Source organism: Pteropus alecto, unplaced genomic scaffold (assembly GCF_000325575.1).
Source record: "Pteropus alecto unplaced genomic scaffold, ASM32557v1 scaffold87, whole genome shotgun sequence".
NCBI classification, from domain to species: Eukaryota; Metazoa; Chordata; class Mammalia; order Chiroptera; family Pteropodidae; genus Pteropus; species Pteropus alecto.
The window spans coordinates 3,151,633-3,165,846 of record NW_006443225.1 but is presented as its reverse complement, the minus strand read 5'-3'; the positions used below and the strand labels follow the sequence as shown (position 1 = coordinate 3,165,846).

General features: G+C 40.1%; 1 protein-coding gene across 6 annotated transcripts in view; it reads right to left on the bottom strand.

Annotated features, from left to right (window-relative positions):
* The window catches only part of LYN (LYN proto-oncogene, Src family tyrosine kinase), a 110,619-nt gene that overhangs the window by 86,681 nt on the left and 9,724 nt on the right, over nucleotides 1-14,214 (bottom strand). Inside the window, exon 1 of one of the 6 annotated variants that reach the window (XM_025041134.1) lies at nucleotides 11,761-11,878. The exons of 2 other annotated variants lie outside the window; for them this stretch is intronic. The gene's annotated coding sequence lies outside the window, so the exon portion shown is untranslated. Of the gene's footprint in view, nucleotides 1-9,892; nucleotides 9,911-11,760; nucleotides 11,879-14,214 lie in introns of those variants that run through there. 3 more of the 6 variants (XM_015598690.2, XM_025041133.1, XM_025041135.1) reach the window with 3 other exon arrangements.

Sequence of the window (14,214 nt, the reverse complement as noted above, 5' to 3'; positions counted from 1 at the left end):
GGTTAATATGATAAGCATAAAATGCAACTTTTTCCTCTGATTAACAAACTCATTTGTACTCTCCCAGTCTAATCAGACTTTATTAAATTATCCTAATTCAAAGCAGGTGAAACCTCAGGCACACAAACTGATGGCTAAGAGCCAATTTCAAGTTTAGCTGGCCCTGAATCCCACTTGAAACCATCCATTAGCATTGTTCATCTTTTCTGCATTTGAAACTTGGCTCCACTGTTAAAAACAAAATGAACAGGGACAGGGAGTTAAGAGAATAGCAACTTCCTTGCTCTTCCTTATTTTACCAGGCAGGTAAGTCTACTAGATTTTATTCAGTATAGTATTTTCTCACATCTGGAAGGGGAGAATGTGGCTGGTAGAAAGGAGGCACAAGGAATACAGACACCATGATGACTTTGTCTGGATTCCCACAAAAATCCTGGAAATGGAGGTCTGCAGGAAAGGTTCCAGAGCTTGGGCTGGTCACTGAGCACACACAGATGGCCGGAAGGGCTGTGGTCTAACCAAAGCCCCTGGTCACAGCAGCTGATAGGTCCTGACCCACCCACATTATCACACCCTGAGCGCCAAAGGAACCGAACACCTCTCACACTAGGAAATAAGAACTTTCTCTTTTTTTCTTCTTCACTCTCATTTTAAGGGAGCATTTGCATCCTAAAGTATGGGGTCATCTCAGTATATTTCATGTTAAGTATATAACATGCTTTTATAAAAGGAGCAGCAAGGCTGGCCTCCTGAGGACACTTTCAGTGTCCCCCCATCCCCCTCTGAGTTAGTGCCCGAATAATCTCAGTCCTCTTCTCCACCCACTCCAGGACCTCGCTAAAATCTCTCCTGCCTGGCCTTCTTTTCTTTTTGCTTTTCCATTACTATTCTGTTTCTCTCTCGCTCTCTCTCTCTCACAACACACACACACACACACACACACACCACTACCACCACCACCATCACCCACTCTCCACCCTGCACACTACTGTTCCAGTTCCAGTTATCTCTCCAAAGACAACTACAATTCTCTCTCCCCTCCGTTTCCTCGTTCCTCATGACAGAGTTTGGCATGTGATGCCCTTCGCCACAACCTACCTTCCTGGTTTTATAAGCCACTCATCTCATTCCAACCTACTCTACAGATCAGCCATGTGGAAACTCAATATCCTAAGACCTCTCATACCCCCTCTAGGCCTTTGTACCTGTTTCCTTCCTGGAATTCTCACCCTATGAACAGCCCTTTCTTGTTTCAAATAACCCACTTTGAGTACCAAGTTCTACGTGGAAAATTATCTTGAACCTCCAGGCAGAATTGTACATCCCTCCTTCCATGTCCCTACCTGTATCAGGCACTTGTTCATATGATAGTCCACAGTGTCCTCAGCGCCCAGGACACTGCCATGGCCGTTAGAAGACATGCAACAAAATTGCTGAATTATTTAACTAATAAAATAATTTATGTGCAACGATTTCTCCTCCGGCCTCTCAAAAGGTGCCTTCGCTCGTATCTTTAATCTAGTTGTAATTCAACAATTACAACTTTAATCCTCTCATTCAAGCCGGTGTTTTCCAGATTTGCTAGTTCATAAGAATGAACAGCGTATTTGTTAAAAATACAGATTCTTGGGCCCAAGATCTCTGAACTGGAATCCATATGCAGATAGCGGGGTGCGAGCTTTTGTAGCAAACAATACAGATGATTCTTACACTGATTTGACTGAAGCCAATATTTTGTCCCCTACTAAAATGTGAGTACCTTTGGGAAAAAGCAACATAGTAAACTTTACTAATTGTTTATACTTTAACGTGAATTTTTGGTAAAAATCTTTACTAAGAGATTTTACTAGGAGGGGTGGAAAAAAAGAAAAGAAATGGAATGCAACCAGTTTTTATTTTTGCAAAACATTCTCTGGATATAAGGCCACTTTACATACAAACCTTGTGTAATCGAAATACTTAGCTAATAAAGTGGCTTCAACAGGTATACTCTCACCAACTATACTATTACACGATTTACAATTTTTTATATATAGCATCATCAATTATTCTAATAGTTAAATGCGAATAAGACCAGATTTAGATCTCATTACAGAAATTCATTACTACATAAAAATAAAGTCAAGATGAATAACCTTTTTACACAAGGCCTATTTTTAAAAGTTATATTTGTAGTCCATTTTTAAAAGAGATATATCTTTATAATCAGGAATATTGCAACTGTGCTTGTATATTCTTACTTTTCCCTCATTATAAAAGAATTTTTTATTTAGTCTAAAATTTCAGAAAATACTTAAGTGCAGCCACCGTGAGGTCTAATTGTAATATTGGATTTTTAAAATGTTGGGACTAAAACACTGTGGAGCCTGGTTGATCTTCTCTGTCTTTGCCCACATAACCACCTCGTTGCAAAAACTGTTGTGTTTCATTATGTCTATCAATGGAGCCTTAAAGATACATTGCAAAAGACGAACATAGAAATCTGTTACACAATGAAACAGAAATATTCTTTAGTTCAATTCCTATGAAAAACATTATTTTCTCCACCATTTCTCTTAGCAGCAGCTTGGCTGGGGTTTAAGTTCATTTAGGAAGTAGCTCGTCTCAATCACACTGTGGTCTAAATTGCTCCTCTCTCCTGTTTGAGCAGAGAAACACTAGATGAGGGTGGAGGAGAAGTCCGGAAAAGATGGGAATGGATGGGGTACCAAACCAAGATGATTTGTAGCTCACTCGAAATCAAACTTCCACATCTCCACACCACGTCATGTCTGCCACATCCTTAAATAAGACTTGTCCATATCACAACACACATTGGATCCAGTCCTCCCATCTCCATCTCTGTAAAGGCACCCTCAGATGCTGAGGTTGGAAACCTAGAAGTCACCTTTGATTCTTCTTTTTCTCACCCCTCAAATCCAATTCATCAACATGCACAACCTATCCCCAATCTGATCCGTTCTCAGCTCCACCACCATAGCCTCCTGCACAGGTGCCTCAACTGCCAGATTAAATATAAGACACCCAGTTAGACTGGAATTTCACATAAACAGCAAATCATTTTTTAGTATAAATATGTTCAAATATTGCACAAGACATACTTATACTAAGGAATTATTCATTGTTTACCTGAAATTTAAGTTTAACCTGGCATCCTATATTTTTATTTGCTGAATCTGGTGACCCCATCTGCCCCCCACGTTCCCCACACAGCTGAATCTATTGATTAAAGCCCTCCAACAGCTTTCTTCAGAACTTAGAATAAAATTTAAGTTCTTCACTAAAGTCTTCAGGGCTCTTGGTTGGAGAAGGCAGGAGAGGTTGAAGAGAGCCCTCTGCTTGTTTCTCCAACTCCTTACTCTCTGGCTGCAGCCACAAGAGCCTTCTTTCTTCTCTGCGGACACCCAAGCTCATCCCCATCTCAGGACCTTTGTACTTGCTGTCCCCTCTGCCTAGAATCCTCTCCCCCTCATGTCTTCCACATTATTCGGATCACAGCTAAAAGAGACCCTGGCTAACCTAGCTAAAGAAGCATCCCCCATCACTTACACATCCCGTCTCATTACTCAGTCTCATTTTCCTCAGGGGCCTTCATCCAACCTGAAGGTATTTATTACGATAGTGTCTTTTTGTCCCCACTGGCAATGCATTACCATTAGAGCAGAGCCTCGTCTCCTGTTCACTGTCCCAGAGCACCTAGAACTGAACCTGGCATTTAATAGTCCCTCAACGTCTATTTGCTCGTGAATGAATAAATGAGTTTCCCATTTGTGAAATGAGATTTCCTTCAACGTCTAAGCAGTCTTCACTTTTGCATGTTTAACTTTTACAATCATGTGTTGACATCCTTAAACAATCTTTCCTGCATCAAATTTAGAATTTTTCCTATCAAGCAGCAAATGTACATTTCCATCTGTTGCATAGTGGTGCTGCCCACCCCTCCAAGTTCAGATCATCAGTAGTGGTGTCTTAATCAGTTCAAGGGGATAGTTGGTAGTTGGTGCAGTTACTTGAGTGTTTCATTGTATTTTAAACTTGCAATTTTAAACATTTAGTAGAAAGCCAAAAGACCAAGGTGTTGATATAAATGCTACAAAAAAAACAGAGATGCCATAAACCTAATTTAATTCAACAGCAACACAATGAAAATCTGGAGGGAGGCTGAAAGCAGGGACTCTTTATCCTTAAGCAAAACATTCTCTTTGATGTAAGCTGACAGCCTTATTGTGGAGGAAATGCATAAAATTAGAGACCAAGGATAAAATGCTGAACATGTAACAAAAATTATGTCTAAACAGGAATGTGCAATTCGAAATGGTCCAAATTGTTTAGCGGTCTGGGAATGGAAGCCCTTATCACATATAACTCTATTTTTGGTTTTCTGGCTTAAGAGGAAGAAGGGGCTGCCTGCAGGACCGTCTGTGGTCCAGCTAAAAAGTCATGTGGCCAGCTCCTTGAATAGTAGCATGTGATAATTTCTCCCATTATTTTATCATTCCCTTTATTCCTTGGAATTGTTGGAGTTTCAGAAGAAAAGTGTGAAGTTTTAGTTTCAATGCTTCTGAGCTGCTGGGAAAATGAAATATTTGCAGTGGTCGCCCAGGCCCTTTGGTGTTGTTTAGATAGAGCATGTGAAGGCAGAACAGGAACCCACAGGGCACAGGAGGAAGGAAAGTGTCTAAGTCACAGGGCAGGGTGTGGGAATCTATAAGCCTACTCCAGTAAGAAGGAGGAAAAGAGGCAAAGCACGCATGTTAAAGAGGCAAATGGTACCAAGAATTCATACTAAATGCTCCCCACTTTGGGATTCTAAATTCTCATACAGTTTCTTTAACCATTTTACAGATATAGTTGTGTGTGTGTATATGTGTGTGTGTGTGTATATACATATATATATATACACATATATATATATATATTTTTTTTTTTTCCAGAAAACCTTGGAAATGTACCAAGCCAAGTTCTGGATGGGGGCCATGTGGCTAAGCACATTCTCATAAAAGCCTTTCTTACCTGGAAAACGAGGATGAGGAAAGCCACCTCTGTCATCGGGAGATCAGGGGACAGTGGGAGAACCAGGGAAATCAACGCTTACGCTGACGAGACGTGACAGATGCCACAACAGAGGAATGTTTGACACATTTCAGAGCCATGTAGAAAAGCAGACGGCCCTGAGTGTCAGGATTGGCTTCACAGATGCACAAGATGGATACCTCAGTCATAACTTAATTGGAGCTCACTGTATGAGATTATTTTTAGTTTGCTTTTCTTACCGAGGTAAAATTTATATACAGTATTCTGGAGATGGATGGTAGTGATGGTTGCATAACAGTGAGAATGCACTTAATACCACCGTGTACTTAAAAATAGTTAAAGATGGTAAATGTCATGTTATGCGTATTTTGCCACAATTTAAAAAAATAAGAAAAACAAATTTTGATTAACCACTATAAAAAATGTACATATAGTGAAATGCACAGATCTTAAATGCTATGCCAGATCAGATTTCGTATGTGTCTGCACCCACATCCCCACCTTCCAAAACAAGATACAGAACATTCTTATCACCTCCATAGTCCTCTTCTGTCTCTTTCTAAGTCACTTTCCCCTGTGATCAGTTTTTAAACTTCATACAAATGAAATCATACTGTATTATTCTTTTCTGTGTGACTTACTTCACTTAATATAATGTTGGAGATCCAGCCAGTGGTTGCATCTATCAGTATCTTTTTGTTGTTGTTGGAGTAGTATCCCATTTTATGGTTATATCATTGAAATTTATTGAACCACACTTCTGACAATGAATATGTGAGACATTTCTAGGGTTTTAAAAAATATACTACGAAAACATCATCCTACACATCTTTTTGTGGACATATGTTTTCATTCTTCCTGTGTAAATACCTAAAAGTAGAACTGCTTGGTGGCGAGGTAGATAGATGCTGAATTTTGTACGAATTTTGTAAGCTAATGGAGGGTTTCCTGCAGTGTCTGTCTGTCCCTCCTAATACTCCGGTCTCGCCACATCCTCACCAGCATTTTAGTGTTGTTTGTCCTTTTTTCTTTTTCTTAATGGATCATAAGGGCTCACGAAATCGCCATGAATGATGCAGAAAGAGGAAAATACCTCTCGGACAGGGTTGCTGGTTTCCTGAGGACTGCTCCTTCTCCCACGAGCAGGAGGGCGCACAACCTGCTCAGCCGGAGTTTGAATGGGGTTCGATTAATTTCTTTCTTTTTGTTTTTTAATAAAGCACTTTCACATACTCTTTCACAACCAATCCTGATATGGAATTCTAACAGATGGCACAAAAGAAGCTCAGAGAGGGGGTCGTTTGTCCAGAGTTCATAGAGCAGACCTCACCATCCCAGCCCTTTGACAAAACAGGTGCCCCATTTCTGAGTGGATCAGCCAATCTGTTGTAGGTAAAAAGAAAAAAAAAAAAACTGTTTGAGGATTTATGACAGACTTCATGGTTTCCTACTGCATACTCTTTTCTCACTCACAGGTTGCTTTGCAGAAGCCAGGGCGAATGAGCCACCCTCAGAGCTGCTGGAGCCACGTCCCAGGAGAGCAGACTCCTTCCCTCGGCCCATGCAAGATACTCCAGGCCGGAATGTGAAGTCCCCAGAGCGTGAGAAGCTCTGTTCATCCCCACCCAGCTTACAGCACAGCAGAGACAAGGCTGTTTTGGAGAGTGAGGCTGTCCAGCATGTGGTGTGTCCTTGTCTCATTACAGATGCTTCTTAAGCTTAAGGGAGAAACTGAGTGAAGCGAGCATTTTACCCAGGAAACTGTCCACCTCCTAACTGGCATTCACTGTAGTCGCCTTTCCTCAAAGGGGTGCCTTGAGGTGGCCTTTTGGGTAGGTAGTTATTCAGGGCACATCTCGACCTAACTCATTTCCCTGAATAGGACCATCTTAATTCATTGATCCAAAGATTTTCTTATAATAGCCCAAAGATTCTGTGATGGCTGGGTCTAGTGAAATGGTGCTCAATCTTGGTACACAAGCAGAATCTCTGGGAGAGCTCTAAAAGCTACTGATGTCTGGGATCTCCCCCCACTCCCATTTAATTGGTCGGGATGCAGCACGGGCACGCGGTGGTATAAATGCTCTCCATTGATTCTAATGGACAGCCAGGGTTGAGAACCACCAGAAAAACCCTACACTATCACCTCACCCACCTTTGAAGAAGAAAGTCAAAGTCCAATAGTGCTGGAAACCTTATCAGATGCTGAATTCCACGTCAGAATTGAAATCAAAACAATGGAAACGCTGTAGATGGTTTGCCCCAGGCTCCCTGATGGTTAACTGCTACAGTAATTGTCCCATATGGCATTATAATTCCATGCCCTGAGTCACGAGTGAGGACTGGAATTTATCCACTGCCAACCTAACTAACCCCACACCGAAACTCAAAACAGAAAATAATGTTTAGAGGGGGAAAAAAAAAAGCTCTGATTGATAAACAGAGCCCACGGTTGCAAATGCATTTGCCGGTATATAGTAAAGTTGACTTTCATATCATATTTTTGCTTCCGTGAACTTGATTTTTGTTCTCAAACCTGATAGCAAAAAATGGAAAGTCATTTAATCCTAAATTTGGTCACACTATAGCCATAAAGAAAATGGTAACATTTCCAAAGTATTAGCTTTGCGGTGTATTTTTTAAAAAAACACAATTCACTTATACTTCATCTATTATAAAACTATTGCTATCATTTTCCCTTATTTCAAGAGTCACTCTACCGCATTGTTTATAATCACCTGTCAGAGAACAAATATTGTATGATTGATAAAACAATTCTACTTCATGTTTAAAACTTCAAGGTCTACAAGAAGGATAAAACACCTTAAATTCTAGAGAAACAAACAATAGTCAGGCTAATCATAAATAGATAACAAAACACTTTCAAATGGGAGGTTCTCAATAAACCCAATGTAGTCAGATTAGATTATAGACACAGAAGTAAAAAGAACTTACAGTGAAGGAGAGCTTCCTAGGAACAACTTCCCCCCGATCTTAAAGGTAAAACTTAGAAATGCAGAAAATTTCCAACCTGTTCATTTCATCAAACATGGGTAGTCAGAAATATTAGAAGTCATTCAGTTCAGTACTCTTCTCTGGCTGAGGTTTAGTTCATCTGTTTCAACTTTACCCCATAGATCTTGCACACAGAAGCCTAAATAATTTTCATCAGTTCATGTTGTTCTTTTGATGACTTTAAACAAACCTCTAAAAAGGATTCCATTCTTTTATCTGCTCTAATGTGAAGACACCTTCCCGTTCGTATAAACACAGTAAGTCCTCACTTAAAACCATCTATAGGTTTTTGGAACCTATGACTTTAAGCTAAACAATATGTAACAAAACCAATTTTGCCACAAGCTGATTGATATAAACAAGAGTTCAGCTCCTATAGCCTATTTCTGGTCACATAAACATCATTAAACTTCTGAATGAAGACCCCAAACACTTCTAATATTAAACAGTGAAATAAATGTGAGTTATACATACATTTAGAAAAGATGAATAAAAACAAGATCACGATTTTCCAAACTACTTATTCTAGTTCACGGTCACAGTGGCCAGAGTGTCATCTGGCAGCTCCGGGCTCAGGGTGGGACCCGCCCTGGACAGGACACCCTTCCATCCCAGGGCCACACTCAGACTGGGACAACGTGGACACATCAGTCACTTTACTTGCACATCTTCGGGATGTGGGAGGAAAGCAGAGTCCTCAGGAAAAAACAAAACAAAACCATAGACGAGGGGAAAATGTGCAAACTCCACACAAACAGTGGCCCTGGCAGGAAACCAATATTTTTTCTTATCAACATTATAACTAAAGGACTAAAAGACATTGAAAGAAGGGACATTATTCGAGGACCTGCTATACGAAACAATTCTTTAATGATGATACATCATCATTTACTCAACTGGCTTTTCTAACCCCAGATTCTTTCCTGTGTCTGTCCAGTAATGAATCCATTACTACCCTGGGGTAGTAATATTAACCCAAATCACAGTCCTAATACCCTTTTCGGCTCAGGTTCTTCTCATCTGTTTATGTTTGGTCGAGCCAGGAAGTACAACTAGATGACTTAGCTCTCTCCTTGCTGTGTCTGGCTCAGCCTCAGAAGGGTCTCAAGTGGTCGGTCTAGGATGGAGCAATGGTTCTGTGTTCCGAAGGTTCTTACAGGCCCAGCAACGGGCCCAAACTGTCAGTCAGTGGGGTTTATTTAAGTATATGCCCCATGCTCTTTCTAAATCAGCCTGAAAAACATTGACACAAGAGTCCCCATGTCTACTATTAGCCCCACAGAAAGCAAGATTAACACACCACCTCTGCCCAGTGCTAAGCCTTAAGCTACCGTATTTGCGGACTATTAGTCCAGGGAAATCACCAGAAGTGGATCCAGTTAGATCACAAGGCATACCAAAAGAGGACCCTGCCTGAGCCCAAGAACGAGCACAAGGACTGACATAGAGATTAAGCAGCTCCTTTTATGTTAAAGTTAATGTTAAAACACTTCCACTCACACCGACTTCCTCAAGAGGAGAGAAAACTGGGGTTTTGCTTAAAGAGTCACGTGACACTCCAGTAATGAAAGGAAGTAGAGGTGATCCTAACACATTTTTTTAAAAGAGAAGTTGAAATCTTATCCATTTTTCTTTTCACTTCTTTGCAGAAAGCTATCACTCAGAAATGGAAACAGCTGTTTATAAACCACACAGGAGTCATGGAGTGCCAAATACTGAGCAACAAGCACCATAACACAGCTGACACCGCTTCCCAGGCTAGTCTACCTCAGGTATCTAAACGCATGGCTGCAAATGCCACAGCGAAGGGAGTGAGCTAAATAAAGATGGCCTTGCAACTCACCTGATCCATATATTCTTTGCCTATTATCTGCCCTTCACCACTGGTAATCTGTTCATCTTAATCACTTTTCAAAGTCCCAAGTTTTGTGGCAGCATTTTAAAAAATATGAGAGAATATAAGATATCAAAGAGTTACTGCTTAATGGGAAGAAAACACAAGCTAAGTATTTTGCAAAAGAAAAATGTGATATATGTGTGGAAGAAAAGGCTTGATCCAATCGTGACTCACTCTTAGCTATTTACTTTGGTTTGCCGGAAGAGGAAAATTATTCTTTCCAGCAAATGGTGACAACTATAACTGATATAAACCGAGTTGCTTGCTGAAGTGAATGCAGATAAATTCAACTGGTTTAATGATCAAGCTTTAAACTCTTGATTTAATGTTTAAATTTTCAGTGCTATTTCCACAAAAAATTTTTTTTCTTTTCATCTCTTCAAGCCGTGATCATAGTAAAAATAACACCAAATTGTCGAAATTGGGGGCTTTCTCTTGCTTTGGCTATACTGACTGGTTTTTTGCCTCTGGGCTCTTGCCTTCCCCCAAGACAGGGTGACTGCGCGTTGGGTTAGTGCAGTGACAGAGGTGGGCTTGAGAGCCACATTTCCTGAGTTCAAGTTCCAGCTCTGCCTCACAGAGTGACACGTCATTGGGCAAGTTAATTAACTTTTCTTTATCTGCAAAAAAGGAATGATAATCGTATCAATATCATAAGGTCGTCATGAGGATTAAATGAATAAAAACTTAGTGAGTGTTTAGAGTAATGAGTGATGCACGGTGCATGCTCAATAAATGGTTGCTGCATCGCACTTATTACTAGTCCCTTGGCAGCAATCATATTTTCCTGTTTACATTTGAGTTAATATATAAAGTCAATTTGATAAACTAAAGTCAAGGACACTACTTACCTTCTACATATTATAATTATTATTTTTAAAAAATAACTTTCGAAGTTAAATAAAACACATCAGCTTGAGTCAAGTTGGCTCAGATTCCATTTACGTAGTAGCTAAAGGAGCAAAGTATCATCTCTGAGCGTGGGTTTCCTTTATTGATAACAAGAATATCAATAACACACCTTATAAGGAATTAGTCACCTGACAGAGGAAGCACGCTCAATAAGTGACTGCTACTTTTATTATATTTGCTGTGAAAGGTAATTATTGCCTGATATAAAAGTGGAACAATTACAGTGGTGTTATTATAAAACTCTTCCAATTAAGGAAGAAATTAGCTTTCCCTTCTATGCACAAACTAATCATTCCCGACTCCTTTTTCTCTGTGGTCCTCACGCATCGATCTTTTGTCTAAAGAAAACTTCAGATTGCAGCCTGTGGCTCATCATTAGCTGGTCTTCAGTCAGACCGTCTGGGTTTGAGGCCCTGAAAGCCAGAGAATTTCTTCAGCTCCCTACAGAGACTTAGCGATGTACAGAAAACTTAAGTCATCCTGGTGTGGGTTTCTCCTTTGTCCATCGTTCACCCAAACATTCTTTTCCTTTCAGCAACACACTGTGCTTCTAAGCTTTAAGAAGCATTTCAAAATGTAGCGCTGGCTCCGGTCCAAATATACATCTAAGTTCAGACTACATAGCCTCTGAAAACTCTTTTCAGTAACTTCCATATAGTTGCACAAAACAAGCTCCCTAAAGACTATGATGGCCATAAACCGATTACTTTAGCAAAAAGAAAAGCAAATATCAAATATTTGTTAAGCTTCTATTATGTTTCAAGTACATCCACATAAATAATCACAGCTAAACTTCAAAAGACCTTCTATTATTCATTGTCACATAGCAGATGGCCACAGGGAGACAACAGGAAGTTAAGTGACTTGCCCAAGGTAATACCTCTAACAGTGAGAACTCATACCTCCAAATGTGGAGACAGGTCACGTGACTGGGTCTTCTGTCTATCATCCCTACATGACATTACCTCTCATAAAGAAGAGAAGTGCTAAAGAGCACTGGCTCAAATAATCATATTTCACTTGATGCTTGTCGGAGCCTATGAGAAGCTATGATCACATCCATTCTGGAGGAGGGGTGGGCTCACAGAGAACACTCCCCAAAGTAAACCTGGGAGTCAAGAGCACTGCCATCACCCCCAGGCAGCAGAATGCAGCAGGACAAAATATCTAGTTTACCCTCAAAATTCGAAACTCAGCTTTCTAGAATTCCCTCCCAAATAACTATCATTCCAATGTGACTAACACACCCTTACCATCCTGGAGGATTCTCATGGAGAGGACCTTTATTTTTTTTAAGTAGAAGGTCTAAAAGAGAAAAACTATTCTGAGTATCCTTCTTGAGGAAAGACACAATTAAAGTTCCCTCCTCACCAATATTTAGCTTTATAGAAATTGCTTTATAAATTACAATGCACAATTCTGCAAAGTTAAATTAATAAAATTGGAAAAAGTTCAGTCTGAGAAACATCAAAAGTCATGCACAAAACATCACTAAAAACAGTTGCCTGGAATCTATAGAGACAGAAAGCAGATTAGTGGCCGCCTAGGGCAAGGGGGTAGTGGTTGGGAGAAACGGGGAATGACTGCTGAAGTACAGGATTCCTTTCTGGGGCGATGAAAATGTTCTCAAATTGATTATAGTGATGGTTGCACAACTCGGTGAATGTACTAAAAACCAGTGAATCATATACTTTAAATGAGTAGATTAAATGGTATGCGAATTACATCTCAATAAAGCCGAATTGTAAAAAAGGTCACATACAGTATGATTCTATTTATATGACATTCGGGAAAAGGCAAACGTAGAGCAACAGAGAACAGATCAGTGCTTGCCAGAGGGTAGGGAGTTTTGTTTTTTGGTGGGGGGACAAGGGCGGCTGGTGATAGAACTGTTCTGCACCTTTATGAAGGTGGTTAAATATATCTATAAATCTATTTAAAATGATAGAATTGTATAGCAAACTTTTAAAAGTTGACCAAAAAAAAGCAAAAAGAAAACAGTCGTTTCTTAAAATCAAATCTACTTTCATTTAAATTTTTGTTACTCTTTTCATAAGGAGAAACGTTTACTAATCTTAAAAAGTTATTCTGATGGCTTAAAGTGCTGTATCTTTTTACTAAAGGAATTTTGAAATATTTCGATGTACATATTATGTAGAAGGTTTTCCATTAAACTAGGGGAGAAACCAAGGTTGAGAGGGAAGATTTAAGAGTGAGACCAGGGAACGACCAGCCAGGCTGTTAGAACTCGGGGTCCTGTGCAGTCAAGCCCCTCATAAACACCACAGGTGAAGTTTGAGGTCGGCTCAGCATCCAAAACACTAGTTCCCTATCTCAAGGTGTTTTTAACTGAGCAAGATTTCAAGCACTGTGAAATTTATTGTCGGGAAGGAGGCAGAGTACCTTTTAAGATACCCATAGAGCAAACTTCACTTTCCTTAATCTATAACCTGAATTTTCATTTATATGGATGGCATGATAGGAGTCACATGAATCAAAAGTCTAATGAACTAATGTTTGTTCCTCATCTTCTTGTCGGGAAAAATGGGCCAAGCTGCCATGAGGTGAATTGGAGGACATATGGATGGAGAGCCTGCACTAAGTCAGCTCCCTGGTCAGTGCGTGGTTCTCCATCCAGCTGATCAGATTGCAGTTATTTCACTGCAATGTGGGGGTGTGTGGGGGGGGAGTGGGGCAGAGGACAAACATTTGCATGGAGGCGAGGGACCCTGGGGACGTGCCTCTTCCAAATTAGGCAAGTTTTTTAAGGTTTTTATTTACTCTGTTTCCTAATCGATAAAACTAGCTTTTTAAAAACTGCTTTATCTCATGCTTCGTGACTGTCTACTAAGGAAAGAAAATGTTTTCCCTTTGCCTTTTGCTGGAACATGTTAAGAAGAATGAATTTGCATCTGATGTGTACACCAAAGCTCAGCTTCACTCTGGACTGGTGGTGAAGCATGAGTAAATCCAATCGAAACAGTCCAGGAATACCATGAATGGGGAGGCGGACAGGATCCTCCAAAAATCAGGAAAAAGCTAGGGGTACAAAAGTTTAATCCGAAACAATAGCCCAAAGTGCATCTTGAGTTAGATTTCTCCAAGAACTCTCAGGAATATTACCTCACTTAATTCTTGCAACAACTCGATGAAATACGAGACAAACACACTATGATTACTATCTTATGGATTAGGAAAACAAGGCCTGATGAGCCTAAGGAACTTCATCTAATGCCCTGAGACTAGTACGTAACAGAGCATGGCTCAGAGCCCAATTCCTGTCTTTTCATTGGTAACTGTGACATCACATTGCTCCTCAGACACCCCAACGATCAAACCATAGCCACTTTTCTCAG